At 60.0% G+C, this 26,340-nt stretch overlaps 1 protein-coding gene across 2 annotated transcripts in view; it reads left to right on the forward strand.

Moving 5' to 3' along the window:
* Positions 1–26,340, forward strand: part of TIAM1 (TIAM Rac1 associated GEF 1) — a 179,575-nt gene that overhangs the window by 20,829 nt on the left and 132,406 nt on the right. For both annotated transcript variants that reach the window (XM_037040559.1, XM_037040561.1), the window contains exon 2: positions 5,212–5,264. The gene's annotated coding sequence lies outside the window, so the exon portion shown is untranslated. The remainder of the gene's footprint in view (positions 1–5,211; positions 5,265–26,340) is intronic.

A 26,340-nucleotide genomic window follows, 5' to 3' on the forward strand; every position in this document is an offset into this window, starting at 1 on the left:
TGAAGAGGCGTGGGGCGGATGGGTATGGCACACGAAACAGCCGGAAATAGAAGAATAAAGGTGACTTCTTATTCCTGCAGATCAGTGCGGGCCGCCTCGCCCAGGGGACTCCAGGGAAAGCGTCTCTGGATCCGCGTCGGGGGGTGAGGGTCGGGCTGTCGGTGCGCAGCACAGGGGCCGTCGCCCCAGTGGAGGAGACGGTTCCCGTCTCACAGTCTGGGCAGCCTCTTCTGAGTGACCGGGTTGAACCAGAGGAATTGCCAGGCTGAGCTTCCGGAAGGACAGTCTCCTCCGGCCCACCCGGGAGAGCCGGTGTGCGGAGCGAGGACCCGGGGGACGCGCGTCTGCCTTGGCGAGGGACACGACAAGACTGGGATGAGCCTTCCGGGAGGCGGGCGGCCTCCTCTCGCTGGGACCTGTCTGCAGTGATTGTGTCCACTTCGCCGACACTCGCTCGCTGCCTCACTTACTTTCAGAGAGTGTCTGGAGCAACACTGGCTGCCTAGCAACATGCTCCAGCCCCAGAGGGGTGGGAAGGGGGTCAGCAGTGAGCAGTTATGTACAATCGAGTGGAAGAATGCACAGCGCCTGCGACACTTGGCTCCGACCCCCAGGAGGCACCAGTCTGCCCCGTGTTCGTGCGAGTCTGTGGGAGTCCGCTGTGGCTGTGGTCGGTGCCCCCGCTGTGGCCAGGGAGCGCCGTGCTCACTCCCGGGGCCTCTGTGTGTCCGTCCGTCTTGCAGAAGCATCCGGCACCTGGGGTTCGCTTGGCTGGGCCTCGTCCCCAGGAGAGTGAGCAAGAACATGAAGGATTTGGGTATTTGTGATTCTTGGCATCTGAGCACGTTGGCCTCTGTCGGTGAGTCTGTGACTTGCCAAGAACAAGGACACACAGAGTGAGTGACAGCCCCAGTCATTCCTTCAGCAATTTCGAGCCCTGGGCCGGGCCGCTGGTCAGTGCCCCGGGTCGGGCGGATGAGGAAGGACCGTGATACCTGCTTGGGCGGGTGGGCGGGCCTATGGCAGGTGGACCAGGTGTGTGGCGGCGGCGCTGGCACCTGCAGGGACAGTCTCTGGTCGCAGCCCCCGGGCAGAGACCTTTGCACGTGGGAGTCCCTCTCCCTGCCCGATCCCATCGGGCGGCCGCCGTGACCGTCCCTGTTCCACAGGTGAGAACAGCGGCTCCGTTGTGGTGCACGTGCCGTGGTTTTTGGAGCACGGGCACAAAAAGCACGTCCTCGGGTCCCGGACGCGGGGCCCACTTGGGGGCTGTCTTCGGAGCACAGGGGCCGCTCCCATTAACGGGCAGGGGCGCTGGCTGCAGGGAGCCGGCAGGGTGTGCCTTCGCACACCCCCTGCTGCGCGCCAGACACCCGTCCGAGCTCGGCAGGGGTTCCTCTGATCCTCGCAGAAAGGGGGGGCGGGCTGGTGAGGGCGTCTGGCTGATAGAAGAGGAAACTGAGTCAGGGGTGAGGCCACCCTGTCAGTAAGTGGCAGGGCCGAGTGTCAGTGGAGGTCACCGGGCCCCTGAGTGGGCTCTTCACTTGGTGGCCTCTGTGCTGGGTCCCTGGTGCAGCCGGAAGGGGGGGTAAGTTGGGGGGACACTGTCGCTGGGCTCCATGGGGTAGAGGCTCTGGTCCCTCTTGGGCGTCCCTGCCCGGGTGACTCGTGACCCCCTCTTGGCATTGGCCCTAGCTCAGGTGGGAGGCTGACTTCGAGGGCTCTCGTGGGTTTGCCCCCCAGGGCGCCTGGAGGCGGAGATGGAGAAGACTCTGAGGGGCAGAGAGCAGCATGCTGGTGAGGGCACGCGCTGGGTCTCGGGCGCCTTTCTCACCAACCCCACGACAGCCCTGTGAGGGGAGCCAGCCAGGGCAGGGTGGGCCGCTGGTCCTCAGCCGCACAGCCCGGCGACACTGGCCTGGGCCGTAGGGCTGACTCCTGGGTGGGGCCACCCCGCCCTGGACCGGGGCGCCTGTGGCTACCTCTGGGCATTTCCGCAGGCTCAGCCCACCAGTCTGCCATTTCTGGGGCCTTCCCCGCACCCTGAGGCTGCCGCCCCTACTCCCTGACTCAGCTGCGGAGCTTCCAGAACAGGGTGTGCTTTTCCAGCCCCGGAACTGTGCTGCCTGCCGTTGCTCCAGCTCCTGTGCACCTGCTGAGCGACGGGCCTTAGAGACGCCACTTGCCTGTGGAAGGGGCCGGAGTGACAGGCAGGAACCCGCTCCCAGCTGTCTGCTCGCGGAGGGCAAGTGGCTGGGGTGGAGGCGGGCCGCCTCGGTGAGTGGGCAGGTCACAGGTGCCCGTCGTCCGCCTGGGCACTCTCCTCCCGGGCAGCTTGAATCTGCACTTTCGGGTCCGCTTCTGAGAATACAATGACATTTTTGACCTTTTTCTTTCTGGATTTCTCTTGTTAGAAAAATGTACCGATAGGCAAGACCCTGTGGGCAGCTCTGGCTTCCCCCGGACCCTCACACAGGGCTTCTCTGTGCAGGCGCGTGCCGTGAGGTCTGCTCTGAAACTGGGTTTCCTTTTTTCCCCTTCATCCTCTCAGCCGAGGGCGCGTATGGACAATTAAGTCTTTGATTTCTCTTTCCATTGTTGTCCTGGGGGGCCTGGCAGGAAGGCACCTGGCACACAGAGAGGTGACAGGGAGTTTGTGAAGCTGGGCTGTAGACTCAGGAAGCGAAGGGGGCTGAGGTTCATGGAGGCAGCAGGGAAGCGGCTGGAACAGAACACCACTCACTGGGTGACTTTTAAAGGCAGCTCCGGAGGGTGCAAGTCCAAGGTCAAGGTGCCCTCTTCCCGCTGGGCCCTCACGGGGGAGGGGTGGGGTGTGCTCTGGGGCCCTTTCGCAAGGACACTGGTCCCATTCATGGGGCTCTGCCCTCCTGACTTAGTAGCCCCCTCCTGGAGCCCCTCCCCCTGTACCAGCACATGGCGGGTTAGGTTTCACCACGCTCCGCCTAAGGGGCCCTCCGCCCCTAGAACTGCGGTGCAAGGAGGGCGGGCCGAGTGGTGCTGTGTGGCTTGTGGTGGGGAGGCCCCGCAGGCGACCCCGCAGGGAGGAAGCTGGGGGCCCATGCTCCTCCCTTACCTCCTTCTGGTCTCCCGGCTTCTGCCGGTTCCTCCAAGGGGCCAGTGCGCAAGGCAGCCTGGTTGGTGCCGGCCCAGATGTCTGCCTCCCAGGGCACCGACACCGGTGGAAGAGATGGGAAGCAGTCTGCGGGGCCACGTGGGAACATCCTGCACACCTGCTCACCCCGCACACCCCGCACACCCCACACACCCCGCTCACCCCACACTCAGCCCTTCAGATTCTGAAATAACTTTTGTCCAGTAGGTGGCGCCTGCAAGCGGGCGAGGGTGCAGCTTCGTTTCCTTGGGGACTTGGGGACTTTGGCGGCTTGGGGACCGTGCATCTCGGAAACAGCTTATTAGCTTGTGCTGTGGAGGCTTGTCATCCTGCCCGTGATTGGAAGTCTCCTGCGTTTTCAGCTGCTTTTGCATCCAGTCTTCTACTTTTTTCGGGTGTATTTGCTCGCTAGTCACTGCAAGGCCTGTTTGAGAGGTCTCATCACCACCACCCTGCTGAGCGTTTCAGGGGCTGTGCGTGGTGATCAGGGGCTGCTCCCCCATCGCGGGGGGCGGGGGCGGCTTGATGTATGGAGACGCGCCTTTCCGGGTTTTTCAGAACGGGGCTCACGCGGGACAGCAGCTGAGGCATTAACAAGTGTCCCCTGTGTACGGCTCCGGGAGGCGCTGGGGTCTGGCAGGTCGGGGGCCTGTCCCCGCTGGTCCCCCTGCTCTGCCCCTCTGCCTGGAAGGTGGAGTTCCTGGGACTGACCAAGACTCTCTCCTCAAGCAAGTGCCAGTCACGCCCAAGCCCTCTCACCCACGAGGCAGGACCTTGGTCCCCGCCCATGTCAGCGAGCGTCCCCCTGAGGCGGTTCAGGAGAAGGCTCACCTGTGGTGTCTGCCCCCCAGGGCTGCCTCAGCAAAGTCCCGATGTCTGTGGGTTTTTTAAAAAAGATTTTACTTATTTATTTTTTAGAGAGGGCAAGGGAGGGAGAAAGAGAGAGGATTGGTGTGGTTGCCTGTGGTGCGCCCCCTACTGGGGACCTGGCCTGCGACCCAGGCATGTGCCCTGACTGGGAATCGAACCAGCGACCCTTTGGTTCCCAGGCCAGCACTCAATCCACTGAGCCACACCAGCCAGGGCTTTTTTCTTTTTTTTAAGGAATATGTTTTATTATTTTTTATTGTAAAGATTTTATTTATTTATTTTTAGAGAGGGGAAGGAAGGGAAATAGAGAGGGAGAGAAACATCCATGTGTGGTTGCCGCTTCAGCATCCCCTGTTGGGTATTGGGCCGCATCCCAGGCATGTGCCCTGACTGAGGATCCAACTGGTAACCCTTTGGTTCCCAGGCCAGCGCTCCGTCGACTGAGCCGCGGCAGCCAGGGACCGTTGTCTGTTGGTGTGACGAGATCCCCTGCACTTGGTGTTTCCCCTCGGTGACTTTCCTCCCGTGACCCCTCGCTCTGCTCGTGGCTCTGAACCTCCCCCTGTCCGCTCTGCTCGCCGCGGAGCCCAGCCCTCTCCTCCATCACAGAGGCTGTGCGTGGAGCCTTCTTACCTTCTCAGCGAGCATCGGGACACATTCTCAACGTTGCCCAGCCTCACCCTGTGCCCTGGTTCAGAGGTGGCCGTCCACCCTCACACCGTGTCGAGGGCGTGTGCCAAGCTGCTCCTGCGGGTGGCTGTCCTCGCTGTTGGGAGCCCTGCCTCCATCCCAGGCTGGAGACCTGCCCTGGCCTCACTGGGTGATCCCTGCCTTGGCTTGATCCGGTCCCACCCCCGCTGCTCGAAGCCTGAATTTTACCCGTCCTACTGAACGTGGTCTGGGGCAGCCCCTCTGCGGCCCTTCTGCTCACGTAACAGGGCTCCGAGCCCGGCTGCGGCCGAGTGGCTGTGGACTCCGGGCTGGGGTCGCTGTGGAGGGCTGTGCTGGGGATGGTGCCGGGCTGACCCTGTGCCCTCCCGGGTCTCCGTCCCGTGCACCCCTGCCTCTCTGCTCCCCCTCTGCTGTTGGTTCGTGCTGGTGCCTGGTTGGATAGTTTTAGGAATGACACACTTTTTTCTTTGATGGAACATAGTGTGTGGGCTTCGTGAAGGCTGTTTGTCACAGAAGTCTTTTCTTTTAATTTCCAGGTTGATGGCCGCGTCCCAGAGGTTAACGTTATCGGAAGCCTGATGCCCGCGTGGTGAGCAGTTTGCACCCTGGGGCGCCCTGGAGGTTTTGAAGGACTTCCTGGGTGCATCTGGGTAAAGAAGGACTTTGGCTTTTTGCTTCGGTTGTTTATCTGGTGGCCCTGAACCTGTGCCTGGTGTTGCCTGCTTTGCACCCGTTTTTTTGCACCACCTCGTTCATGGGTGTGTTTGAAAAACAGCGGACAGGTCGGCACCACCCAAGCCGTTTGCTTGAAGAAGAGTTTTAGGGAGAGGGTGTGAAAAGAAAGACAATCAAGTTTATTTACAAGTAGTTTAATCTGACTCAGAAAGATAAGGAGTCAGATTTTTTTAACAACACAGTGCTATTATCACATGCAAAAGTGAACACTAATTTATTTATTAGTATCACTGAATTGTCATGCTAAGATTTCCATGGTGTGCCATAGGCGTGTCTTTCATCCTTGGTTAACGATGCCTGAGGCTGATCCCGGGATTCAGAGTCCACCGGTTGCATTTGGTCTGTGTGTCTCAAGTCTCTCGTGGCTGTCCTGTCCCTCTTCTTCTCTCTGGCTGTGGGCCTGGCCAAGAAGCCGCTCTTTTGCCCTGTGGAGTTCCCCACACGGAGACTGTGCCGCCGGCATCCTTGTGTTCTTTAACGAGTTTTTTTCACCCCCAAATTTCCTGTACACTGAGGGCTGGATCGGATCAGGGTTCAATGTATTGGTAAAAGTATCTCCTACATGACAGTTGACAGTGTGCCTCAGTCAGGTGACACGTTCCACCTCTTCTCTGCATTCACGGGAAGAGATGCCATCTCCTGAGGTCCGCGTCGTCCATTTCCCTGTGGTTTTAGTGGCCATCCACAACCCAGTGGACCCCGAGCTGCCCTGTATTTGAGGGTTGCAGACAGGCGGTACTCTGGCCTGCCATCTGTTCTGTGTTTATTAGCTGGACAGCTTCTGTAAAGAGCTTCATTTACACCTTCTTAATGAGTTATGCTGAGGTACAGCTTGTATACAAAAGGCAGAATGATGGCTTCCTTCTTTCCTCGTGTTTTCCAGAATAATGAATTGGTTCCATATTTTCCTCTAAAGATGATCAGTAAGTCAAGAACGATACTGTGGAGAACTCTCGGGTTGCTGGCGGAGTTGGTGTTGGGCCAGGAGCTGGTAGGACAGGAGTGAGAAATCAGCTCCTCTAGAAGTCTGAACTCTAGAACACTTCCGGCTGATGAGAGAACGGAGGGAAGGGGTGTGGAGGAAAACGGACGAGGCTGGAAATCTGCAAGTGTAACCGGATTCCCACAAAGAGGATAAAGAACAAGGATGCTCAGAATAAAGGGGTGGAGACAGGGACCGCCTGAGACAGCGAGGAGGGTGGGGTGATGGGGGGTGTGGTGGGGGGTGGGGTGTGGTCAGGACCTGAGTCACAGGGGGCCTCACAGGTGAGCGGCTGTGAGGCCTTTGGGGCACTTGGATGGCGCACCATGTGCCATTTTTCCAGAAGCATTTTGGAGGCGGAGGGGACAGGGCTTGCTGACCCGTGACCCTTCCAGTGAGTGTGAGGGAAGGAGCTGTCCCCAGGGGGAGGAGCCACAGGCCCTGGGGGTGGGCAGGGCAGGGTAGACCTGCAGGTGGGGGTTGGAGGCTGGGAGTGGGGGGTCCCCAGTCCCGGGTGTGTCTGAGATGCTGGGCAGGTCCCCTCTCTGGAAGGACAGTCACCTCTTTCAGCTTGGTGACCNGAGTCACAGGGGGCCTCACAGGTGAGAGGCTGTGAGGCCTTTGGGGCACTTGGATGGCGGACCATGTGCCATTTTTCGAGAAGCATTTTGGAGGTGGAGGGGACAGGGCTTGCTGACCCGTGACCCTTCCAGTGAGTGTGAGGGAAGGAGCTGTCCCCAGGGGGAGGAGCCACAGGCCCTGGGGGTGGGCAGGGCAGGGTAGACCTGCAGGTGGGGGTTGGAGGCTGGGAGTGGGGGGTCCCCAGTCCCGGGTGTGTCTGAGATGCTGGGCAGGTCCCCTCTCTGGAAGGACAGTCACCTCTTTCAGCTTGGTGACCACAGCCCGCAGCCCAATCTCAGCCCTGGCTACTGCCAGCCACACAAAGGGCCGGCGGTTGGGGGGTGACTGCGGGGCCTCTGATGAGCATCCAGTTCTGAAGACACGCCCGCTGGTGATGGAGCAGAGCTGCTCCTGGGAGGGAGACACGCTCGTCGCGTCAGAACAAGTTGATTACACTCGACTTTTAATGGCCTTGGCCTCGAGTCTGGGCTGGACTCTGGGGTTTTTTGGAGGTCTCCTGGGGCTGAGGCCAGGTCCTGCCTCATCCTCCCGAGGTTTTGGCGTGGTGGCACCCCTCCCTTCTGGCCCCGGAACAACCAGCATGTGTGCAGCGGGGGCCACAGGAGCCCGCTTCTGCAGATGGATTTCTGTTGGAACCAGGCTCTCCTGTCTATGTGTTTCCTGCTGGGCCGTGCCGTGCTGCACCGGCGTGGGGACCCGCTGCGACAGAGGACGTGTGTTCCCCAGAGCCTGAACCGCTTTCTGTCTGGCGAGTTACCAAGAGCAGTGCGCTGTCCTTGGGGCCAGAGATCGGCAGGGAGTGAACGAATGGAGCTGTCGTTATAGGGCGTTCGGGACCGTCGCCCATCCCAGGACGCTGCATAGCCTTCGAGCCCGTGGGCGTGACACGTGGCTCAGGCTGGGCTCGACATTAGCACTGGGGCCATGGTTCCTGTGCTCCTTCTTCCCAGGGAGACGCAGCGCCCCCTCCGCGGCACAGGGCCTGGGCTCAGCGTGCGTGTGTGCCCTCTGCACCCAGGCTGTTCCCGGGCCGAGGTCAGCCACCTGGGACCCCCCGTGGGCGCCGCAGCCTGTTGGGTGGCTGTGCGATGGGTTCCCCGTCTTTCCAGCCCCTGCCTTGCGCCCAGGTTTTCGAGGTGAGCAGCTGGCCCATTTCCCCTCAGTGCGACTCGGCCAGTTTTAGCGGAGCGGTCCCTTTAGGCTTGATGGGTCTTTATGGATGGCTGTGGAATTCTTTATTTCAAAAAAATTGAAATAGATTTAAACGACAAGGACTTGTCTTCCTTAATTGCATCTTAATGTAATAAGAACCAGAGTGTAATTATTAAAAACGATACAAGAAAATAATTAAAACAATAACATTGCCTTGCGAACAGCCTGGTTCATCATGCATCCGGGAGTAATTGGTATCGTGATGTGTAATTAACTCTCTCTCTCTGAAGTGCGAGGCTGGAGCGGGGGCGGCAGGTCCCCTCGGCTGGGGCGGCGGCTGAGTCTGCCCCTGGGGGTGCTTCTGAGCGTGCACCCGTGCAGCGTGGGCCTCGTCTTGTTTTTTGTGGGGGATGGAGGGCGATGCTGAAAGACGCACTAGAGCGTGGGGTCATCTGCTGCCCGACCAGGTGCCCCCCCACGGCCGTGGGCTGGCCGGGAGGGCGGGCTGAGGCTTCAGCTCAGGCGGCAGGGACACGTCTGGAGTTGGACTAACCAGGGCGAGGGCCCTTCCTGCCCGTGTCAGGTTGGCCCGGGGCTTAGGCTCGACATGGGCTTCTGTTCTGCAGCCGCCCTGACCTGGCCCCGGGGATCTCACTACTGGGATGTCCAGGGGTGTGGAGGTTGGGGAAACGGCTCAGGAGGAAGGGGGGTGGTGGACTCTGAGGCTGGAGCCCGAGCCTCAGTTTCCCCACAGCTCACCTGGGCACCTGTGGCTCGCTGAGGATGGGGGGATCAGAACACGCAAGATCATAAGTTAAAAGTGTTGGGAGAGAACCTTCCAGGAAGACCCGGCTTCTGGTCGCTGTTCTGTGGTTCAAGAGTTCACTGCCCATGACCGCCACGTCCTGGCTTCTGGGAGAGGGAGGTGCTGTTGCCGTGATGTCCCCTGGCGCTGAGGGCCCGGCCCCGCCTGCGGGGCCGAGCTCTGTGTCCAGGCAGAGGCTGCCATTGAATTGGCTTTGAGTCCTCGAGTTTAGTGGGGACAGGGGCGGGGCGCTGCCTGCCCGGGTACCAGTCTGAACGAGACCACTGCTGCTCTGAAGTTTGGGGTCTCTTCTCTGGAAGCAGCGTATAGTTTGGGGTGCATTTTTGAAGTATCTTCCTCAGTGGCAGATCTTTCTCCTTTTTGGGTGGTTTTGATTTTCGGTGGGTTTACAGTTGCACCTCTGTGGGTTTCCTGCGTCCGTCCTTGTCTGCTGCGTGGTCAGGGCTCGGAGTGTTGGGGACGTCTGCTACCTGCGCAGAGCCCCCCGGGCAGCCCTGCTGGCCCGGGTGTGGGGACTGGCCCTGCAGGCCTGGGCGGTTTGCGCACCCCTCACCTGAGCCCTTCTCACCTCTGGGCGCACCCGCCCCTTTGTGGGACGAGAGGACAGCCTGCCTCCTCCGGCCTCCCCTTCCCGCAGGACTCTGCCGAGAAGCAGCTGCCCCCGAGCACGCCCGACCCCTCCCACGGCCCAGTCAGTCTCCTGTGACTGCTGCCTGCACTTCCCACGTCACTGGGCCGTTGGCTCGGTCAGAGCCCGCCAGGGTGTGGGTGCTGCCCTTCAGGGCCAAGTCCGCTGTGCAGGGTCCATTCCGCAGCTGGACGTGTCTGCTAGCTGGTTTTCCGGGGCGGTGCACCGAGGGGATGGTGCAGATTGGTTATATCAAGTCTCAGATCCCACCCACCCCGGAGGGGAAGGGGCTGGGCAGGACTGAGGGTCCCTGTCCCTGGGGGTCCCCTGAGAGACGTGCCCTTCAGAGATGGAGCCCAAACCAGTCTCGGCTCTCCCAGCTCCCCCACACCTACTCCTGTGTCCAGTCTCTCAGCCGCCCAATGTTTAGCTCGAGTATTAGCTGTCATGCACACACACAGACATACGTGTACATGCAAGCACACAGACCACACACGTGTGCACTCACATGCACACACAGAGGTCGCACCCACACCCACTCTCTGGTGTTAGCCTCACTGCCCAGCCTCTCCCTGAGGATCAGGGACTTCCTTCCACAAGGGTGCTGTTGGCTCCAAGGACGTTGCCCTCCAGCAGCGTCCTCACGCCCCCTCAAGCCCCCTGCACCCCGTCTCCCAGCCCGTGGTGGCTCCTTTCTCTGAACCCCACTTCCACCCGCTTCTCGCTGGACCCATCAGGCTGCAGGACCTGACTGATCAGCTGTGCACAGACTTGCACTTCCTCTCACACTCAGGTTTTCTTTTCCTAAAGCGCTGCTGGGCGAGCGGCCCGAACTGGGCAGTTCACAGGAAAATCGGCCGCGCTGAGTGAAGCCTGCTGTTGGGCAGTTTCAGTCACTCGCGCGTCTGGCCCTGCAGCTGGCTGGGCCTGTGCTGGGGCACCCGGATGTCATCAGATGTGACGGACGGCCAGCGCCAGCTTGCTGGTGGCCCCGTGGACCAGCTGGCAGCCATCTTGGCTCCGAATTTCTGTGGCGCACTGCGGATGGCGAGCCGGTCCTGGGTGGGGGCTTCTGCCCTGCTTGTCTCTGCGAGCGATGTCCCTCTTCCATCCTCAGCTTGGTGGCTTCGCTGCATTGAGTCCTCTGGATGGACGAGGTGCTGTTTGGTCTGGCCTGAGCCACGAGGGGTCTGTGCTGGCCCGGTGGGCTCCCGAAGTGTGTGTGCTGCAGACTGTTAGAGTCGCCGGGTGGGTGCCCAGGAGAGTTCAGAGCCTTGGCACAGGTGAGGCCCTGTGCCCCTCGGGTCCGAGCGTTTGGCTCCGAGGCAGGGTTTACTCAACACCACAGATGGCCCCGTCAGCCTGTGACTCAGTGCAGCCCTCCATGAGCAGGGTGGCTTTCCCTTGGACGTGGTGCCTGCTTATTGCACTTGTCATGTGCTGCTGAGTCGGCTCTGCTCCCTGGTGACCCTGCAAATGAGTGATGTCTGCCACGTCTCGTCCTCACAGCCCCACTCGGCTCCTGCGGACGTGGCTTTTGGCGTTGTTCATGGCATCTGTCTATCTCGTGTTGGGTCTCCCCTCTCCAGCTGTCTCTGTGTTCCCAGCGTCACCATCCTTCCAAAGAGTCTGCCTCTTCAGGACGAGTCTGCAGTTCGTCACTGCACCCTTGTCATCTTTCCTCTGTGACGCCCAGCCCCCTCTGCTCTGGGACCCACTTGCTGCTCTGCCCGGCGCCCAGGGTCTGCCCGACAGCGCTCGCCTCCCACACTGCGTCTCCCCACCAGCGCCCTTGCCGTCCAGCCTTCCCGTCTGCTTGTGAGAGCGGGAAGACGGGGGCGGGGGTCCCCGCCTTGGTGTCCAGTGACTGGTCTGTGCTCTTGGAGAGCTTCCCTGGTTCTGCTGCCTCAGCCCCTCGGGGCCCCGCTGCTCCTGGTTTCCGGGCCCCTGTCTCCATTGAGGGGATGGTGGGGCCATGGGGAGCGAAAGCAGAGGTCAGGTCGTGGTCTCTTATTCTTAGAAAGGTCACCGACCCACACTTTTCATTGTTAATGTTTACAGCAGGCTCCACTGAATTTGGGTAGCGGGCTGTTCTGCATCTGAGGCCCTGAGAGACGGTCCAGTCTCGTGGCCCTCGAGCTGCCAAGTTTAACTTTGCTGCTTGTGCGGAAAGTGAATGTGGAGCTTTTATTGTAGCAGCTGCTCCTCTCTGCTGATCTCTCCCCTTGCAGATTCCCAGAGCACCCGCATGCGGGAGCCACGGGTCCAGACTGTCATGCCTCAAAGCCACTGCGACGCCACCGAGCTTTCGCTTCTCCCCCGCACTGCGGTGCAGTGGGGCCTTAGTGGGCACCTGCCTTCACTGACTTGTCTTTAAACCGGAAGGCTGGGCCCCCAGCTGTTCCCGAGCTGGTTGGGGGCTGACTCAGCGCGGTGCCTCTGACGGCAGGAAGGCCAGCGAGACTTCTGAATCTCAGTGCCTCTCCTTGTGAGAGTGTGTCCCGCTGGGTGACACCCATCTGCTTGTCACAACTTCTGAGGGACAGCTCCCCTTCCGCACTGTGCACAGACACAGGGCCCGTTGCTGGGCGCCGAAGAGTCAGGTCTTTGTGACTTCTTCACGTGATGGGATGTCATCGGTCTCTCTCCTCCTGGCTGTTCCAGTTTCAGGCTGGGGGGGGGAGGATCCGAGGGCGAGTCCCAGGCTGGGGCTGCTCTTGGCTTTGGGGAGGCTGTGCACCCTGCGCCCGGGTTCAGGAATGTGTCCCCACTGCCCTCGTGGCAGCCAGCCCTGCCTGGGGTATTGCTGTGTCACGAGCGGACTCACGTTGCCCATCGGGAGCTCCAGGTCCTGGTGTGTGGCTGTTCGCCAGGGCAGCAGAGCTACTGCTGGCCCACTCGGGAATGAACCCTTGGAAAACCGTGATAGTCCTGGGCTCGGGGTAGAAACCAGGGCTGTAAAATAGGGGTTTTGGTCCCAAATAAGCACATCAGAAACTGTATTTCAAAAGCTGGAGGATATTCACAGCTTGGGCCACACGAGTCTGGAGCCTGGGATTTGGTCAAGGGCCTTTATTATTATTTTTTAAGATTTTAATTATTTATTTTTGGAGAGAGGGAGAGAGAAAAAGGAGAGAAACATTGATGTGTGGTTGTCTCTTGCACGCTCCCCACTGGGTACCTGGCCCGCAACCCAGGCAGGTGCCCTGACTGGGAATCGAACCAGCGACCCTTTGGTTCACAGGCCAGCACTCAGTCCACTGAGCCACACCAGCCAGGGCTCATCGAGGGCCTTTAAATGCTTGAGGCCCCTTCAGAAGCTGACTGCAGCTCTAGGACCTCTCCCTAGAGAAACGCATGGCCGTGCCACACAGCTTTCTGTGTGCGGCCTGAAGGCGCAGGGGTGCCCGGGTCTGTCTTGTCCTGCACGTTAGTGTGTGTTCTGGAGTCATTGTGGTGTCCAGTCCTGTGCTGAGCCGGGAGCCCCAGTGAAAGTCGGGTCTCCCTTGATGTTCTTTCCAGACTCGGTGCTGACGAGCTGACGTCTGGTGCAGCGTGAAGATGTTCCTCTCAAATTGGAAACTGAATCAATTGCACGGAGCAGTTGAAGTAAAATACAGTTTTAAATAAACTGCGATTGTCATTAAAAAATAAAAATTCTGGGCCGATTTGCCAGGCAGGGCGAAGCCCGAAGCAGGGGAGTGCCGGAGGGACCGTTCGCACTTGGTGCTGCGTGATTGCGCGTACAGACCTCGACCCTCCCTCCGAGGGGCCGAGTGTGGGCGGCAGGAGGCTTGGGGGCCTGGACCCACCTGAGTACTGTGGGGGGCCCCGGGTGGCCTTGGCCCTTGCAGGGCGTGCCTGTGGGAGGAGGCTGCACTGCCCCCCGTCTGTGCTGCCTGGGAAGCTGCCCCCGGAGCCTGTGTGTTCTTTCTCGCCCAGGACTCGAGGGTTTAATTATCCCACGACACAGCATGGAGGAGTCTGACCGGCCCGGCCATGTCCACGCGGGCACCACAGCCTGTGCCCCCGCCCTTTTCTGTTTCTGAGACTCAAAGCTGCTGACTGCGAGGTGAGGGGCCACGCTGTCCCCTCTTCAGGCAGGAGTGCTGTCGCCTGTGCCGCTCCGAGGCAGCTGGCAGTGATGCGAGAGTCAGAGGCGTGGTTGAGTTCGGGATTTAACACATCGGTTCTCTGACACGTGGGGTCAGACCCAGCCCACCCCTGGAGACTTCGGGTCCTGGCTCCGGCGGCGGCCACTGCCGGTGTGGCCCCGGGCAGGTGCCCCCTGCACTCTGCTCTCCCTGGCTCTGAGGGAGGTGGCACAGGGCCCCGTCCCGGGCACTGTCTCTGTGACCAGCCTGCAGTTGGGCTCTGTGCCCTCTTCTCACCTGGGCCCTGGCTCCGGGCTCCACCTCCCGGCCCAGTCCCAGCGGAGAGTCTTCTGAGTCACCCCCAGCCTTGACGTCTGCCCATCCAGCTCCACATCCCCACCCTGGGCCTGTGAGTCCTTGGCCTGCTCCCCCACGTCCTGTTTGGTCGGTTCAGTGACGCTCCTGACCTCGGTGTCCCTTCTTAGTGACAGCAGAGCTGAACTTGCCCCCTCACCCCTGTGGCATTCGTCTTCGGGAAGTCTCCTTACTCTGTTGACACGAGTCACACGACTTTTTCCTTAACAACCAGGAGGTTCTGGCGTGTCTGAGGTGGGGCCTGTGCGGAAGCTAGGATGGGCCGGCTGTGGAGCCAGACTCGGAAGCACAGTGGCTCTGACCTCGAAGAGGCGTCTCCCTCCTGCACGTGGCGCTCCCTCCCAGTGGGAGTCTGGGCCCAGTCTCCCCAGACGGTGGCTCCCCGAGGACTGGGCGAGTGCGGAGGGCTTGTGGGGGAGGGCACAGCCATGCACTCAGAGGCCGGGGGCCGCAGTCCAGCCCGAGGCCAGAATGCAGGAGTGCCAGGCAGAGGGAGGGGCGGTGGGTCTGCTGAACAGACTGTCCTCACACATCCACGGAGACACCTGGCCAGGGGTGCCTTTCTTGTCTTTAAAGGCCAGGATGGAACTGGGGAGGGCTTGCCTGACCCCTTGTTCTGGCTCTCAGTTTTTCCAGTGCTGAGTGCGTGATTCTTACTCAGAAACTGGGAGTTGTGTTTGACAAGCAGTGCACAGGGCGCCGGGAAAACACTGGCCTTGACCTCAGTTCAGGGTGAGCACATGCCTGCGTGCGTGTCAGCTGCTTTGGGGCTCCCTGTGGCGCTTCCTCAGGCATCTCTGATCGTCAGGGACACAGAGCAGGTCGCCCGAACGCCGCCATGTTCTGGGCTGTTTTCCAGCATGGAGGTCCGGTCACCGTCATCCCGCCTGACAGGACTCATGCAGGCGGTTACAGTCTGGGCTTTGTGTCATGCATTTAAGACCTTCCACTGTCTGACCCCGACCCCGCATTCTCTTCAGCCCCACTGCCTCCTTAATCTCCGCCATGGGGCCGACGTTGTAAAGCGGCCGGGCCGGGCCGAGCGTCTCAGCACCTCCATGGGTTCTGTGTCCCTGGACACCCTTCTCTCTGAGCCTCCCCTGCTGGGTCTCGTGTGTGGGGACATCTTTCCAGACTTTACCTGGTGGACCGTGTCTCCCCTTGTCTGGATTCCTGTAACTGTCTCAACACGTGGCCTGAGGGGGTGTCTGGGAAGAGGGGGGCCCTCATGGCAGGAGGGGGGTTGTAAACTCGAAGGTCAGCTCCCCGGGCCCACCCTGCCCTGGAACTGTGCAGGCAGGAGAGGGGGTGAAGTCGGCATGGAGACGTCGGGAGCAGAAGGGTGGCCTGTCCTCTGTCCCTGTCCTCCCATTTTGGCTTTCTCTCCCTCTGCCTGGAGCACCCGAGAGTGTGGCGGTAGTGTAAGACATGGAGAGCTTTCACGGGTGTGTGCAACAGCTAGGTGTCTTGGATCTTTGACAGCATTACCCCGTATTTACTAATGCTCCCCAGCCTTAATGAATAAGAAAATAGATGTAAGAGTTCATCATGTAATAGTGCATTCCAGTGGTTTGTGGGAGCAGATTCTATTTGTTTGCAAAAAGTGAAATACACACGTGTCTCTCTTCCATCCTGAGCACCTGCTAAGGGCCAGCTGCTGTTCTCGTGCCCCTGGGACAGACGGAGTTCCCACCTACCAGGGTCTCGGGGAGGTCGGCCCCTTGCAGTGGGGGCCCCAGGCCAGCAGCATGGGCAGCACCTGGGAGCTTCAGGTAGAGATGCCGGTTCTCGGGCCCGCCCTCCAACTGTGGACTTGGATGCTTTTCCAGCGTCCAAGGGCCCAAGGGGTGGGGTGGTGGGCCCAGCAGTGTGCGTTCTGACCATCCCTGTGGCTGGTGGGCCAGATGCACTCAGGACAGTGTGGACGGAGTGGTCGCGTGTGGAGTTTGTGTGAGGGGCAGCTGGTCAGAGCTGTGCTGTCTGGGTGAGAGCCACGAAGCCTTTTCGCCTTCAATATCATTTTGGCTAGTTGGGGTCTTTGCTTTCTCCCTGTGAAACAATTTAAATTCTAAAATACACATGGAAAATTTTCAGATTAGAAAATACTAGAAGAAAAACCAAAGTGAATTCCTAGCTCAATCTAGAAGGAACTACTGTTTATCGTTCAGGTGTAGTTTGATCTAGCCATCTTCTCTCTGCCTGCTTTTTGTTTATTGTCTAGAGTATGCACAATAAGTACATTTACATTCTTGGTATTACCCCCACTTCATGGGGAAAGGGGTTGAGATGCGAATGTTCTGGAATACTTTGGAAGCGTCCCTTTAATGAATTTTTGACATTCTGTGTTTACTTGGCTCTAGTTTGCGGGCAATGACTGCTTCCCTTAGGGTTTGCTGAGAAAGAGAACCGGAGGGGGTGTGTGTGTGTGTGCACGCATGTGCGTGCGTGCAGAGAAAGAGAGAGAGAGACAGAGAGAGAGGTTCCCATGGCCCTGCAGGTGGAGAAAGTCCGCAGAGTCCATGGTGTGGTCCCGTGGGGCCTGGAGGCTGAGAGCCCAGTGCCCGTCATCTCTGGGGGGCCGGGGGAGGTGGCTGTCCCTGCCCCAGCACACAACACACGGGTGGTTGGCCTTCTTCTGTCTCGTCTGCTGGGGCCCTTGGTGGTAGACGGAGCTCGGCCACGTGTGGGGATCGGTTTTTCCTCTGTGCACCGATTCAAATGCCAGTCTCTCCGAGAAACACCCTCACAGACACACCCAGCAGCACTGGTCAGCAGTACCTGTGTGGTGTCCCATGGCCTAGTCACATGGACACATAAAAGTGGCCCTCGCAGCGTGGGTGGGGCATTGCGGGTGGGGCAGGGGCTGCACCCGGGAGCTCGCCCCTGTGCCCTCTGGGAGCTGGAGGGGGTCTGCGACAGGCTGCCGTCCGGCCTGTGCCTGGGCTCTTCGTCTGGCAGGAAAGCTGGGGGTGGGGGATCGGGTGGGAGCCGGGGCAGCAAGGACATACTGCCACCCCCATGACCTGATGGCTCTGAGCGGCTTGCAGGGGATCCTGGGCCCGTGCACATGTGCCTGGGCCTGGGAGGCACTCATCATCCTGAGCAATGGCTTGCTTTGCAGCTTGGGCGTGGAAGTCCTAGGCAAACCTGCCCTGTGGAGGGAATTCTGGGAAATGTAGTTCCCATGCAACTGCGGTGACTTGATGATATCCCTCCCCACCAGCCCCCACTGTGATTATCTCTAATTTGTATTCCATGCCACAAACACGGTATCTCCACATGGTGCCTTTTCTGAAGTTCGGGCTATTCCCTCCGTGCAGGCCCTCGGAGGAGGGCCCACTGGGTCAGTGGGTCTAGCATGTGCAGCCCATGTGCATGTTGCCCTATTACTGGAGAGGCCCCATGGGTGGCACAGTCCGGCCGACCGGGGACGTGTTACTGCCGCTGGCTGGTGGTGGGCGCTGCATGCCGGCTCCTCGTGGATTTAACGCCTTGAGGCTTTGCCGGACGTGTTTGCTCCTGTCCTTGAGGGGCCCGCCTTGGTCACGGGTAAATTGGCTCCCCAGCGGGGAAGGCCTGCCTGGTGGGGCGGCAGCCCGGCTGCTGCCTTAGATGGAGAGAATGAGGCAACGTGGCTGCTGTTGAGCCCAAGACAGCGGCCCGCCCTGTTCCGGCACCTGCTGACGGGCTCCGAGACAGAGTCTGCGAGGGCTAACTGGTCGCCCTGGTCCAGGGTGGGAGTTGGGGCGGCAGGTCTGGGCTGCCACAGTGACCTTGGATGCCCCTTAGCTTTGGGGCAACGCGGCAAAGGTCTTTGTAGCCACGTTCAGGTGTTCAGGCGAACACTGCTTTCCCATTTTAAAAGGTTTTTTTCCTCCCGGCAAGAACACTTTTAGTTGTAACTGGTAACTTCTGATCGTGGAAACACAGTTGGTCACTGTTGTCCCCTCTCCTCGGGCCCGTTCTTTCCTCTGCAAGGTGCCCTGCCGGCCGAGCCACGGGACCTTTGAGCTGCGTCTGCTGAGCAGGTGGCTTTTCATCCAGGAATCCTCCCTGGGGGCTGGCGTGAAAGCCAAGGCTAAAATGACATGTTGTCGCCCTGGCTGGGCTGGGCAGCGAGCGTCCTGTAAACTGAAAGGTCACTGGTTTGATTCCCCGTCAGGGCACTTGCCTGGGTTTTGGCTTCTGTGCTGGGTTGGGCTGGTATGAGAGATGACTGATCTATGTTTCTCTCCCTTTTTCTCCCCGTTTCCCTCTTTCTCAGAGTAAAATAAAATCTTAAACACACACATTGTCTGCGGCTAGGTACAGCGAGCTGCTTGGGCATTCTGTGTCCTGGCTTGGCCACTGTGGCTTACCGAGGGACAGGGACGAGCATGTGGACCAGCTGTGGGCCCCAGTTCCTTTGAATTCTGAGCTTTAAGTCCTGTTTCATACTCCTTTAAGGAACGCACCCCAGTTGGTTCCTGCCCCACCCCCGAAGTCAGGCAGCCCGCCCGTCTGAGCCGTGTTGGCATGGATCAGACTCACGTGTTCGTGAACCACCCAGATTGACTGCACGTGTTTTCTCACTCGGATAGAAGGAGCTGGGATTTATGGGCTCCCAACACGGGTAGGGGGGCCACGCCCAGAGGCAGCTTCTCATCGAGAAAGGAAGGTGGTGTGTTCGTCCTCACGCTGAATGGGATGCTCGGGGAGAGTGGTCCCCAGGGGCTGGTTACACACGTAGAACCCCAGGCTGCGTCCAGGGCCAGAGCTGGTGCCCCCCCCACAGATCCCTGTTGACCCCTGGGCTCTGTGACGCCTGAGACGCTCCGTCCTGTGGAGAGGCGTCCAGCCCGCTCAGTGCCCATGCCCACCTGTTCTGGGAGCCCGCAGACCCCAGGTGGCCTCCAGTTTATTGACTGTTGCCTCTGGGGACTTGTTGACACTCTTGGAGCTCCTCGGGAGCAGTGACGGCAGTCCCCTGAGTTCTCGCCACTGGTGACGTCTCCTCTTTGTTGCCTCGTCCCTCTGGGTCTGTGCCGGGCAGCGAGGCCGGGAGGTAGCAGGCTGCAGTTGTTTTTTATTTATAGTTACTTTATTTTTTAATCCTCCTCAAGGATGTGTTTTTCTTTCACTCAGCACAGCATTTCCCAAGTTCACATACAACTCTCCAGGGTGTCGGCTGGGCCTCCAGGTGAGGGGTCCCTTGGTCACCCCCTGGCATTTGGGACGCTGGGAGCCAGGTTCCGGGCTGGTCCTGAAGGCTGCCCCCAGCTGTGGAGTGCCCTGTCTGTGGGGAGAGGGGCTTTCAGTGGAGTTTTGCCGGGCGGTCGTCACAGAGTGCTGGAGTCTGGGACGCAGAAGCCTGGGTGCTTTGAATGCGAGGTGGGGAAGGAGTGGGGGACCTCGCTGTCCTCGCCCTCCACATGGGGCCGTCCACGCACTTCACATCCAGCCCTTCAGCTGGCATTTCTTAGGCAGCACTGTTGGGTGATGATGGCGTGGTCAAGTGTGAGACTGTCTTGACAAGCTCACCTGTCCCGGGGCAGACAGCCACCTGTTGGGCGCTGGGCCAGGTGTCTTGGGAGCAGGGGTGTGGGTGTCCTCAAAACTTTCCAGGGCAGCCTTGGGAGCCACGATGATGCTGGGCTGCTGAGGAGGTTGGAAGGTGAGTACAGAGGGTCTTTAGGAGGCCACCGTGTGCCTGGGGGAAGGAGTTCATGGGGGTGGGCCTTCAAGGACAGGGTGCCCTGTGGGGACACCTTCCTGAGAGGCAGTGGGCTTCCACGTTGTGAGTACTGGAAAGCCAAGGTGAGAAGCCGTATTCTGCAGCCTCCGACCCCTTCAGTTCTGTGCTCCCGCCCCCATCACAGGCAGCTCTGCTGTCCCTTCTGAGGGAGACTCAGATGAGTGGGTGGGGGTCGCCTGCCCTCCAGACACTCTTCTAGGGGCTCCCTGGCCTCCTGGAGGGAGCTGCCTGTGGTGTGGCGTGGGGCTGAGCCTCCGAAGGCTCAGGCTTTGGCTTCCCAGGGAAGCAGAAGCACAGGGTGCTGGGACCCCTGGAGCTGGGTCATGTGGCAGCCCAGGAGCGAATGCCTCCTGGGACCCGCCTGTGGGGGTGGGGCGCTGTGTGCGGTCTGCCGTGCTCAGGGTGGCGTGGTCACATTGGGTTGCGAGGCGAATGGGGGTGAGACAGACCTGGCTCAGCACAGCTGGGCTCTCTTCGTCCCGCGTCCCCTGCCTAACTGCCCAGGGCTCCAGGAGGCGGTGAAAGCTGGCACCGCTGCAGGCTGCGTTCCATGCTGGGGCCTGGGACCAAGTGCCGTTTCGGCCCTTTGTCCCTTCGCCGTCTCCTGCTGCCCCTCGCACTGGCCCGGGCGCAATCAGAGGTAGGTGTGTCCCCACCCCCACAGAGCTCGCTGTCCTCAGAGAAGCTGCGGAAGCTGTGGACAGAGCAGAGACTCCAGAAGGCTTTGCGGGCTGGCGGAGTCTGGACGGTGCACCGGCATTGGTAATTGTGTTCATGATTGAGTCCTGGCCTGGCTCCCCCGTCTGGGCTGGTGGGACGTCTGTTCCCCTGCAGTCCCCGCCTGGGTCTCTGCGGGCTCCCAGTGGATGGCATGGCTGAGGCTGATCCCATGTGGGCACAGCCACCCAGGGTGCCACCAGGGGGCGAGGGCCTGCTCTGCCAGCCATGTCTGGGGAGGGGCAGGGAGGGCACTGGGCCAGGGAGGCCTGGCACAGCTGCTCTTCAAAGTCACCTGCCTGTGTAACCTTGACCCCCGTTTCTTCCTTCCAGCCACAGGAAAAGCAGGGCAGCTCTGAGAGGCCTGGCCTGCAGGAGCCCCCAGGGGCCCAGGTCTGGGTTCCGTGCATAGCCCGAGCTGTGGGGAGCAGCCTTTGTTCCCCAGCTTGGGATTCTCCTCTGTGTCCAGGGGAGCTCCCAGAGAAGGCTGCTTCTGGGTTTCCTTGTCACCTGGGGTGACCTCTTACTTGCCACGTGAGGCTGGGATTAGCTCACTGCTGAACCTCCTGCTGGGTGCCTCTGTGCAGTTCTTTGGAAAGCCGCAGGGACCTGTTATTCAGCTGCCTGTGCTCCTCGCTGGTTCTGTGGCCGCCCTGCGTGGGGGTGCTGGGTGGGATGCGTGGGCACCCTGGGTGTTCAGTCAGATTCAGGTGACCCAGAGCCTTGTCCCCTGCATCACGGCCCAGCCTCTGAATTGTCCCCCTGCTTTGTCTTGTCTTCCCACTGCCTGTCTCAGAGCACCTGTCTCAGGTGGCACCTTTCAGGTCGGTCAGGGTCATTTGCTCAACACCTGCGTCTCCTTTTCAACCCCCAGCATCCAAGCCAGGTGCTCACACTGCAGTGGCCTGGTAGGAGCCACACCTGCCTCTGCAGTCTCCTGGCCTATCTCCAGCCTTTGTCCTGGCTGTTCCCTCTGCTGGGACCCCATGCCAGGGGCCCTTCCCCCCTTTGGGGGGACTGTCCAGCATCACCCACCGGAAGCCAGCAGGTGTGTCCACGCATTCGGTAGGTAGAGCGTGGCCTGTGCATCCGGCGCCTCCACAAGGACCTGGGTGTGAGCTGGCCTGTAGGTGCCCCGGGGGGGCGGGCGTCTGTTCGCTGCCTGGGTGTCTTCTGGCTCATTGTGGCAGAAGCCCTGTTAGGGACAGGCTTTTCGTTCCCGGGACTGGTGGTGGTAGTTTCTGACCAGAACCTTTGCTTGGGTCCTATGACAAGTTAGTTTGGCTCACTTCAGAGGCCACTGTAAGATGTCCCAAAATTGTCCCCCGTTGGCAAGCATTCTGGGTTCCCGGCGCGAGGCCGCCTGGGTTGTCAGGTCTGTTGTGTGTGCCAGTCAGCCGTCCAGTGAGTAACGGGGCGGGCGTGCCAGGGGCGGGCGTGCCGGAGATGTCCCAGTCCTCTTGGCTGCGCGGGGAGGGTTTGGGCCCCCACACTTCCGGGTGGTTGGTCCCGCTCGGCTCCTGGGAGCCGGTTCGAACGGGACAGGGGCCGTGCCAGGGTGGCCGTGGACGGATTCGCTGTGGACGGAGTGGCGGGGTGGAAACTGCGGCCATGGCCACGGCCACGTGGGCATCGTGGGCGTTGGGGGCGGGGCAGGTGCTGGGGGGAGGTAGGCGTGGTCACGGCAGGCTTACGTGCGCCTGAGGACGGACGTCCGTTGGGACCTGCGACTTGCGACGTGTGGCGCGAAAGCGGCGCGCAAGCGCACTTGAGCTTTGGTCTTCGCTGGGAGTGGCAGCTCGCTGTCTGAGGCCGGACAGCCGTGGAGCCCCAGCCGCCCTGCGCCTTGGAGGGTGTTGTGCCCGGGCTGGTCTCAGGTGGGCTGGGCGAGCGGTGATGTACCGGGCGTGAGATGCCTGTTTGACTTGGGGCGTGTCCCGCCCAGGACGGGTTTATCGGGACGTAGCCCTGTCCTAGGCCGATGCCTCTGTTCAGCCGAGCGGGTGAGAGCCCTTTGCAGGGCGGTTAGTGTGGCCAGGACTGGGATCCCTTTGTGCGGGCGCAGCCCACGAGGCGGGTTCTGCAGCCTGTGCAGACGTTAGCAAGAATGGGAGTCGGGGGTGAGCACGCCGTGGGCAGGGTGACGACCTGTGGGGGTGGGGAGGGACAGGGCCCGGTGAGCAGCATGCTGGCAGTGGTGGGGCGCAGGCTGCAGTGTCTTGTGGGGCCAGTGGGTGGGACTTGGGAGGGGCTGGGTAGGAGGGAAGAGGGGGCCTTGCCCTGAGGTCATACCGTTGGGCCTTTTCAAAGGGCACTCTGTGGAGCCCGACGTGCCAGCAGAAAATGGAAACCACTGGGAGTCTCTCCATGCAGGGAAGGATGACTGTGACCTGCCCTGGGGCAAAGTCCCTGAGGGGCAGGGGACATGGCTAGTTGGTGAGGTTGTGGGGACAGGGGGCCCTGATAGGAGCTTGTTTCCGTAACTGGGTTAGCGGTGAACTTGGCCTGGTCCAGCCAAGGATCTGGCAGGAAGAGACAGTGGGAAGAAGGTGTCCAGTGGGGTCCTGGCCACAGACAGAGGAGAGAAGCCAATTTTCTCCTAAATCTAGAAGGCGCACAAACACCAAATCCTGCCCTAGCCGCTGAATGGAGTGGCTGGCCTTGCAAGGATCGAGGGGGTGGGGTGGTGGGTGGTGGAGGGGGTGGGTGGTGGAGGGGGGGCGGTATTTCCTGCACCATGTGGGAGGTCAGGAAGGGAGGAAATGAGTGTTTGGCTGCCCTGTGAACCTGCGTCTCCGGTCTCTGACAGTGGTGACAGTGACGGATCGCCCACCTGCCTGATGCCTGGGTTTGAACACCAGGGGCACAAACTCCTGGTTTCCAGCACGTGTGCTCTGGATGTGGAGAGAATTATTTAGAACTTTGGGATTTGTGGAAGGTGATTTGTTAACACACTCAATAGGTGTGTGGAGAGCGCGACATCGTTTTCCTTTCTTCAGGAATCACAGCCTCCTGTGGCCATGAGCGCCATTGTTCGTGGTGTTAGGTGGCCTCGTGGTCGCACGTTCGAGCTAACTTCCTGGGTGTCTCCAGGCCCTGCGAGTACTTGATAAATGTGTCCCATGTAGAAGGGGATCCCCTCTTTCTCGCGGCCTGAGGGTAGAGGCCCCGCAAAACGGCAGCTTTTCTGTTTGTTTCACGTCACGTGTCTGTCCTGGTTTTACAGGTGGAGAGGACACTTGTTGTTTGGAGAGCCCTGCATGACACTCCCTGCCTTGGGCACCTTTTCTACTGGCGTCCTGTCCTCCTGTCCCTCTGACCCCCGACCACCAGGCTGTGCAGACCTTTTGCAGGCAGGCCTGGGGAGCTGTCGGTTCAGGTGTGTGGAGGCCTCCCCGCCCCCATGGGCGTGCGTCCCTGCACACTCGGGGATGCTCCTGGCTGATGGATCGGTTTGGACGTGCCCTTTCCCACTTCCTCCTCCCTGGGTTGCTGCCTGCTGGGGAAGCCATCCTCGGCCCCCTCCATCTGCCCTGGTGGCAGCAGGAGAGGGAATTTCTCTGTCCTGTGGTCCAGGTCCAGCCGTGCAGACACCTGTCCTTCAGGGGCTCAGGGTTCTGCTCGGGGTTGCTTTCTGACACAGGCGCATTTTTACCTCCTTGGCAAGTCATTGAGCTGGACAAGAGGCAAGCAGGAGGCGGCCCAGGGCTGTGGCTGACGTGGGGCACTGTCATCGGCAGCATACAGGTCCCAGGGGAAGAGCCTGTCCCCTGCCACCCTCTGGAACCGGCCCTGTGAGCCAGTGGTTCCCGTTCCTGGTCTTTCCGTCCTGAGGCTTTCACACCCTTTGCGGTCTCTTACTGTGAGACTGGGAGGGGAAGGATAGCTTTGCATCTAAGTCTGACGAAAACCACCTGAGGGAGATGTGTGTGCATGCGCTACATGTGTGTGTGTGCATGCGCTATATGTGTGCATGTGCTGTGTGTGCGCATGTGCCCCACACATGCCGCGCACGTGCATGGGCTGCAAGTATACATGTGCTTGCATGCATGTGCTACACACGTGCTGTGTGTGTGCATGTGCCCCCACACAGCCACCACACATGTGCATGGGCTGCACACACGTGCATGTGCTACATGTGTGCATGCGCTACATGTGTGCATGCAGAGGTTTGTCTGGGAAAAGTCCAGCCATTGTTAACATAATGAGAACGGTTTGGGAAACATCGATGTAACCTGGAAAGCCAAGGCAGGTGTGGACTGGAGTGTGCATGTGTGAACAGTGATAACTTCACTGCACTAGTCAGTGGGGGTGGTAGATGTCATCAAGTGAGCATATGCACTGTGTGGCCACTGCATTCAAAATGACTGAATGAGTAGAGCAACAAATCTGCATCAGATTTTGCGTTAAGCTTGAACATTCCTCTGTGGAAACTATTTGGATGATTCAGAAGGCCACAGCTCTGGGCACCTGGTGATTGGCGGCTTCATCGTGACAGTGCACCCACTCACGCATCATGTCTCAACTCGGAGTTTCTTGGTAAAACATCAAATCACCAGGTGACTCAGTGCCCCCTGCAACCCAGATTTGGTGTCCTGTGGTTTCTGGCTTTTCCCAAACTAAAATCACCTTTGAAATGGAAGAGATTTCCCAATGTCCATGAGATTCAGGAATATACAATGGGGCACCTGATGGGAGAACTGTGTGAGGTCCCAAGGCACCTGCTCTGAAGGGGACTGGACAGCTATGGAGGGTACAGTCATCTGTCGTTTATTTGAAGAAGCAGGTTGACAGTCCCTTCCCAGGGACGCCAAGACGGGGCTCGGTGGTAGCGTCCACAGTGAAACCTGCTGGGAAGGTGCAGCTTCGATTTGAGGGGCGCCCTTCTCCCCAAACACGCGAGGATCCACGGAGGGAATGGTGTTGATTAGCATCAGGTTTCTTCAGAGGAGCAGTTGGAACGCACTTCCTGGTGCTGCCTGCACTGCGTTGGTGTCGCGAAGACTCGCACTCGGGGTGGGGACCACCCGCAGGCCAAGTCAGCCTCAGGCCAGGTCAGCCGCCCTGTCCCTGTAGACGAAGGAACACGGCCACACCCACCCGTGCACCTCTGTGGCTGGGCTCTGGATCGAAAGGCAAGTTTGACCTGGAAGATGCTTCCTCTCCAGCTTCGCACAGAAAGGTTGCTGACCTTGGCTCTCACACACCTTTATCTGGACAGCCAAGTCCAGGCCATCATCCCCTTCACTTCGAGTCGCTGGGCTTTAACTTGGCAGCTGGGAATTCAGCCCTTGCTCCTTTCCTGGTGGGTTTTTGCTGGGGCGTCCCGTTCCGTGGGGTGCTGTTTGCCCTTTGAGGATGTTTGGAGTTATGGGGGGGGGCAGGTCCCTCCAGTGCAGGGCGCTTGGGGGGGCCACATTCCAAGCTGTTGTTTTTGGTTCTTAACTTAAAGGTTCTCGAGGTTTTGCAGCGCGCCCCCCCCCAGTATGGGGAGGGCCATTCATTGTGTGCTCCCCAGCCTTCAAGTCCCTTTGCGACTGCTGTCAGACACAGGGACTGGCAGGGGACTTACCTGCTGGGCAGGGGCAGGGGATCACTTGGAACTCTCTGCCTCCCTGTCTCTCTCTGACACACGTGCACCCCCCCTTGCCGGCCCCCCAGTGCTGCCTCCTCCGGACCCCCCAGGCTCTGCTTTGGTCCCTTCCTGAGACAGGCTGTTCCTGACTTTCTCTGGCTGCCTGTGTAGAGCCGGAGAGACCTTGGATCTCCTTTTCTTTCTC

The sequence above is a fragment of the Sturnira hondurensis genome, unplaced genomic scaffold, assembly GCF_014824575.4.
Source record: "Sturnira hondurensis isolate 20B ecotype Veracruz unplaced genomic scaffold, ASM1482457v3 Scaffold0002640, whole genome shotgun sequence".
NCBI classification, from domain to species: Eukaryota; Metazoa; Chordata; class Mammalia; order Chiroptera; family Phyllostomidae; genus Sturnira; species Sturnira hondurensis.